The sequence below is a fragment of the Sceloporus occidentalis genome, unplaced genomic scaffold (genome assembly GCF_023333645.1).
Source record: "Sceloporus occidentalis isolate IW3139 unplaced genomic scaffold, rSceOcc1.0.p SCAF_24, whole genome shotgun sequence".
NCBI lineage: Eukaryota > Metazoa > Chordata > Lepidosauria > Squamata > Phrynosomatidae > Sceloporus > Sceloporus occidentalis.
In genome coordinates, this window is record NW_028317004.1 from 335,690 (window position 1) to 342,914 (window position 7,225).

Genomic DNA, 7,225 nt, shown 5'->3' on the forward strand with positions numbered 1-7,225 from the left:
TTATTTGTTATGGGAGGTCATTGTCAGTGTTAATAAGAGGAAAACTGTTATTTATGTTCTAACCGGGGTGGCTTGGTTGACAATGACCTTTAAATGTTGTATATATGTTAATAAAGCTGTGGACAATATATTTTGCACCCAAATAAAGTGTCTGTGTCATTATTTGGGTACGGTCTTCCTGGGCACAATCTCAACTATGCGCTTGTCAAGTCCTCCTCTGAATGGCTGAAAAGAGACAAAATAAAGGTTTTCGAGTGGCCTAGTCAAAGTTCTGGCTTGAATTCAGTTGAACTTAAAAAGGCAGTTCAAGACATGCACAGCTGGGCAGACAGGGCCATGTATGAGTGTTGGGCATGTAGGAGTGGTTATTTGGTTTAGGGGGAGGGACTATTAGGGCTAGGTTATTTAAGGCTAGGGCCCCTTCCCTCGGCAGCAGTTCCCTTACCTGACCCACTTAATAGCAGCTTCTAAGTAACTCTTTGCCGTCAATAAAGGAAATAATTATTTAAAAGTGTTTACGCACATTGTCATTGTTTTATGTTAAAATTAGTTGGATGATCTGAAACACTTAAATGGGATAATTTGGCAAAAACAGAAGAAATTGGGAAGGGCCAAATACTTTTCATAACATTGTTTATCCCTGCTGCTCTTCTGATCCAGTTCTGCCCCTCCTGTCACCCTGTCTACTTATTGCGGCTGCAATTGCACCTCTTCCAAAATGTTGGGCTGCCACCAGTGTAATATCAGCAAATAAAGGCTTGCTGTGCACTAGCATCAGAGGGAAAGAAAGACAGTTCTTTCTTTGACAATTATTATTATTTTTTTTTTATTTTTTTTTGGAAGCCCGAGGTGCGTGCTCCTTTGGTGCCGCATTCTGTGCACAAGGCAACAGAAGCCAGACTACGATTCCGAGTTCCCTCACGGAGAACTCGGACAAATTCCAACCTCCCCCCATGGGAGGGTCGGATCTTGAGTCTCACCCCGAAGAGTGAGACTCCTTGCTGGGTTTGTAGAGAGAGGAAGGGGCCAGAAGGCTCCCAATCCTCCTCCAGCAAAGTCCAGGCTTCACTGCCTCTTAAAAAGAAAACAGTGTCCAAAAACGTGGGACAAAATCGTGTGCCAAGAATAGTGAGGGCCAAGCCGTGAATTTAAGCCGTGAAATCAAAGGGGGGCAAATTAATAGGCACTCATGAAACGAAGTGAATTAAATAAATTAAAGAAAAATAATTTAAGGACAGACCATTGCTGGCCTGCCGGATTCAAAAATAAACTTAACCCCAGGACCAGAAGGTACCTGGGGAAAAGGTAGTGCTGATAGGCCGCCAGTGGAAACGTGCGCTCACCGTGTGTAGTGGCGTGCAATACCACACACGGTGACTCCAGCATTTCTGCCAGGGCAATTTCACCTCAGGCTCCATCTGCTATCCCGAACCCTAAGGCCAGAGGATCAGCATAGTCCCCCTTCCCAAAGAGGAACTACACTTGATCTTAGCCAAAAGGCCGAGAAGCGATCTTTCTTTGACAAATGATACAGATGAACAGTACAAGGAGGGCACTACATTCCTACTGAAGGGGGTGTGCGGGGGAGTTGGTAGAGGGGAATGAGGGCCTCTAGCAGGTGTCTGAAGATTACCCTTTCAATCATGGAGAAAGGATCATCTCCCACAGGCATAAATTGTCCAAGCAGTGGTGTCAGTTTATTTGACATGCCAATTGAATGTACAGCCCAAATCTTCCACACTCTCAAAATGATTCCACACTTTACTATGACAGCAAATACCAAGTAAGGCAGTGTTTTTATGTGTTTGTTTTTACGACCCCCAAAATTTTAATTTAATTCAGGAAAAAATTAAAAGAGCTTGAATATAAGACTATCCTATAGGAAAATGTTTTACTAGTAAATATGAACTTACATGTAAACTTTTTTCATATTTAATAAAATTTTAAACTTTTTTTTTTATTTCCTTTTATTTGCCAACCTGCCCCCCAGTTATGCACATCTGCCCCCCGATATGCCTTATACCTGCCTATATGCCACTCTGTCTCCCCGATGTGCCTTTTAACTAGACTTGCGCATTCGATTTCGGGCGAACATGAAAACGAGCACGAAGAGGCCGTTTTTTTGTTCGTTCCGAAGACACGCAGAAGAGAATACAGTGCCAGCAAAACGTAGGGGAAGACGAAGACTCCCAACCATGAAGAATCGAAGATTCTTCGTGATCGTCTTCGTTTTTGCCGCGCAGCCGCCAAAATTTCAAACAGGAGTGAGCTGATCTCGTCTGTCCAATCAGCTCACTCTTGTGACGTCACGCTAAGGGTCTCGTCCAATGCCTGTGCTGCTGTTTTTTGAATTCTGAAGGCGCCTTTATAAGACCAGAGCTTGCCTGAGAGATCCATTCATTTTTCGCTGTGACTGCTTTGGCAACACTCCTGTGCGTTACAGAGAGATTGTTCTGTTCTGTGTGAGACTGGTAAGCCTTAGCCTGCCATTTCTCACAGTGTACTTCATCCTCACTTCAGTGCTACTTAATATAATTAATAATAATAATTTGATTAATTTAATTTTTTTTTATTTAATTTGTCATCAACTGTAGTGTAAGTGCTGTTGAGTTGACAGTGCACCCAGTGTCTCAGTGGCACTGGGGTGCCCTTGTCCTGGGCTGGCACTAGTGCCTACTGCCTGTCCTGCTTAAATAAATTAAATAGAATTTATAAATAATAATTTAATAGAGTCTATAATTTAATAGTTCATTATAATATTATATATATATATATTTGTCAGTCATATATATATATATACTATAGTATACTAGTGTAGAGTGTACTGTAGACATTCATCTACTAGTGTCTAATTTAAAATCAGTAATATTAATTAATATAATTAATAATTGAATTCATTATAAAATTATATATATATTTGTCAGTTATAGTTAGTAATAGTATACTAGTGTAGAGTGTACTGTAGACATTCAAGACATCTACTAGTGTCTAATCTAAAATCAGTAATATCAATAATTCTATAATTCTTTCTTATCTTAATAGTTAATTAAATTAGCTATAAATAAAAGTAATAATATTAATTAATTACTACTAGTGTATAGTTCAGCTAATCTTATTAGTACTGGTGCTGCAGCTCTATAGTTTGTTTTAGCAACAGCAAGAGACTAAGTCAATTTTTCTTAATTAATAATCTTTCATTTTATTTCATTTGTTTTGCTCACCTCAGTCCATCAGTGAAGTGAACTTGTTGGGCTAGTGAGTGCAGCCGCATAAGTGCTGTGTTTTTTTTTGATCAGCAAGCAGTGACGTTAACTGTTTTGCAAAGATTTTCTCATTTATTTTACATTTTATTTCAATTTTATTAAAAGTACCCTTAGTGTTTTGCTCACCTCAGTCCATCAGTGAAGTGAACTTGTTGGGCTAGTGAGTGCAGCCGCATAAGTGCTGTGTGTTTTTGTTCAGCAAGCAGTGAAGCTAACTGTTTTGCTGTGACATTTTATTTTATTTCTAATTCTTTTCAAGAAAAATTGACTGTGACGAGCTGTACTAAGCAAAGCTTCAAGCTACTAGCTGTAGTACTAAAATAATTCTAATCTTCTTTAATCTTAATCTATAATATATTATAAATAATATATAACAATATAAATTCTAATTCATAATCTATAATATAAGTAATTCTAATTCTAAATTCTAATTCATAATCTATATTCTTCTATCTATAATACATAATATATAAGTAAATTATTTCTCATCTATTAATATTATATAACTTAATATTAATTAATAAATCATACCGAATCTGATTTAACCTCACTTTAGCTTAGTGGGTTTGAGAGCGTCTGCCTAGAGGTAGACTTATAGTAAGGAAATATAGCTTTAGGCTAGCATAGTAGTAGGCTAAGCTCTTAGGCCGTGTAAATTCAAATTAAAAATAAAATACTGCTAGTTATTAAATAGTTAATAATTTAAATAACTTTAGCACTTTGCCAGATTGCACACAACAGCACAGTGCAGTAGTGCATAGTTTTACTTTTTAAGCAGTAGCACTGAAGAGAACTTCCTCTAATTTTTTTGTCTTTAATTCATTTTTCCTTTTTTTTTATTTTTTATTTTTTTATAGTTTTTTTAACACTACACTACACTACACACACAACACAAAATTTGAAATGGATCCTCCTTTTGGGACTAAGGAGGGACAAGCTCCATCTACCACCACCACCACCACCACCAGCACCACCACCACCAGTTCTAAGATGCAGCCTTTGCGTCAGTCTAGTCGGCCAAGTAGGCCAAGCTCTCGCTTATCATTTGGGGAAGCATTGCTTGAAGGATCATCAAGTAAAGGAAAGGCACCAAAAGCAGGCAGTAGTAGTGCGGCTAGGCCCACAAGCTCTATGGTTTTTTACGGAAAGCCTAAAGCACCAGAAGCACGTTCAAAGTTAAAGGGTAGCACAAGTAGTACCAGCCCAGTGACTAAAAAGAAGTGCCTTTTGCCCCAAGCAGCATCTTCCCCATCCACAAGCAGCATGCAAGGTACCAAGCAGAGCCAAATTAGCAGCAAGACTCAGAGGGGTCCCAAACAAAAGCGATCTCATTCCTTTGTAGGGAAAACCACCACCACCACCCCCACCGCCTCTACCACCACTAGTGCTGCACCTACTGTTCCCACTGGTACCGCCACGCCATGTCCTCCTAGTACCTCTAGCAAGCCACCAAGTCCTTACAACATTTTTGTAAAGACAGTTAGAGAGAGGGCTACACATAGTGGGACTCCACCTAGCAAGGTAGCAGAGGAGCCTGAGACTGAGAGGCCAAGTGCAGAGTCTATTCTTCCTGCTCGCACTACTACTAGTCACGAGTCTCACGACGATATCAGTCTTAGCTCCAGCCTAGCAGGAATTCCATTCGATCTGGCTAATGAAGAGCTAGACTATGAGCCAGAGGAAGTAGAGGAGATGAGTGGTCAGGAATCAGATTCCTCAGGGAGCAGTGTCCAAATGACTAGTGCACAATTTTCCCCTGAGCCTCCACCTTCTCCGCTACGATCATCACCATCACCACCACCACCAGCAGCAGCAGCAGCAGAAAAACCTAGCAAATCTAAAGCATTTAGCAGTCCCACTATGGCCAGTACTGTTACCACCAGTCCCACCACCACTAGTTCTGCCTCTGTTCATCCACCCCGAGCAGTAGGAGCAGCACCCAAGGCACACTCCAAGGCTATGCGCGCCCCAATTTGGGAGCACTTTGAAAATGTTGAAGAAGGGCGCTATGGAAAGTGCAAACATTGTGGGAAGCTAATAAGCAGAGGGAAAGTGTCTGGCCATTTTACCAGTGCTAGCATGAAGCATCACCTCAGCACTCAACACAACGCTGTGCTATTGGGGAAAGATGCAGAAGTAAAACTTAGTGCAGGCAGCATAGCTGGTGGCCGTGGAAAAACCCCAACAGCTTCTTCTTCTGAGCCAATAGCAGCAGCAGCAGCAGCAGCAGCAGCTAGTGCTGGCAGCCAGAGACCAAGGCAGGTTGGAGCACTGCATGTCCAGCCCACCCTGGAACAATTTGTGGCATTCCAATCCAAAAGGTCAATGCCCAAACAGCAGGCCAATAAAGTAACGCGACTGATTGGTCAGTTCATTGCTGTTGGAGGGGCATCCTTCTCTATGATCGAAGGGGAGCCTTTCAAACAATTGATGGCGGCTGTGGCTCCACAATATACAGTTCCGTCACGTTCCACTTTCAGCAGGAACATTGTCCCCTCATTGTATTGGTCCTGTGTTGCAGCAGTGAAAGAGGAGCTTTCCAAGGCTGCTGGTCAGTGTGTTCATTTCACTACAGATTTGTGGAGTGCACCTAGCGGCCAGCATGCCTTTCTTTCTTTGACAGCACACTGGTGGCAGCCCGGTGTGTCTAAGGAAGCTGCTGCAGCAGGCTACCGATCTTTCCTTCTCCATGCAGAAGTGATGGATGAAAAGCACACTTCCCAAAATATTCTGCATGCAATGAGGAAAATGTTTAGCCTTTGGGTGGGAGCAGAGGCGGGCACCAATGTTGAAGTTGGTTTTGTGGTAACTGACGGAGGTGCCAATATGGTGAAAGCGCTGCGAGATGGTCATATTGTTGGTGTGCGCTGTGCAGCCCACATCATCCATCTTGTAGTGAAGGCAGCAATGTCAGAAGGAACTAATGTGGCAGCAGTAGTTCTGTCCCGCTGCAGAAAGATCGCTGGGCACTTTCACCATAGTGTTAAGGCTAGCCAACTTTTGAGGGAAGAGCAAGAGAGGTCAGGTCTTCCCGTACACTGCCTACGCCAGGATGTCAGTACACGGTGGAACTCCACGTTAGACATGCTGGAGAGGATTTTGGAGCAGCAGAGGGCAATCCATAATCTTGCCTCAGAGCACAATATTGGGATTACCTCTCCATTGAATAGGGAGGATTGGACAGTGATCGCCCAGCTAGTGGCAGTCCTTAAACCATTCAGGGATGCCACAGAAAATTTAAGCTCAAACACTGCCAGTCTGGCCCAGGTAATCCCAGTGTTCTCCCATCTAGGCAGCAAGATGGATGTGTTCCTTGGAAACCGTGAGGCTGTTCAAGGTGGCACTCTACATCCTGACGTAGCAGCCATAGCCAGGAAGCTGAAGGATCTGCTAAAAGTACACCTTCGCAAACGAATGGAAGAGAGTCCCGAAATGATGCTAGCGTGCCTTTGCGATCCAAGAATTAAGGGAAAGCTAGCTTTGAAATTTAATGTTCTCAGTAGCTACCGGGAGCAATTGGTCAACAAGGTGCGTGACTGGCAGCGTAAAATGGGAATGCTGTCCGAGGAGGGAGAGGTGCAGGAGGAGGAAGAGATGATGTGGTCTGCTACTCCTAGCAGCAGCATCAGCAGCAGTGCCACAAGCAGCACAACACAGCTGAGTGGAGCAGCTGCGTTTTGGGAAGAGGCACTTGGGAGTATAGTTGGACCATCTGACAGAGCTAGCAGCAGAAAGGAGAGTAGTGCTGCTGAAATGGTCAAACTTTACCTCTGTGAAGTTCCTTCTGCGCCTAATGTTGATCCTCTTAGCTACTGGGATGAAAAGAAGAGTGTGTGGCCTGCACTCTCATGGGTTGCGCAGCAGCTACTATCATGTCTGCCAACCACTGTTCAAAGTGAGCGCGTGTTTTCTATGACTGGAAACATACTGAGTCCACAGCGCTCACGCATGGCACCTCATCT

General features: G+C 42.9%; 1 pseudogene; it reads right to left on the reverse strand.

The window, feature by feature from the left end:
• Positions 1-1,332: 1,332 nt before the first annotated feature.
• On the reverse strand, positions 1,333-1,512 carry LOC149300444 (U2 spliceosomal RNA; annotated as a pseudogene).
• Positions 1,513-7,225: the final 5,713 nt, after the last annotated feature.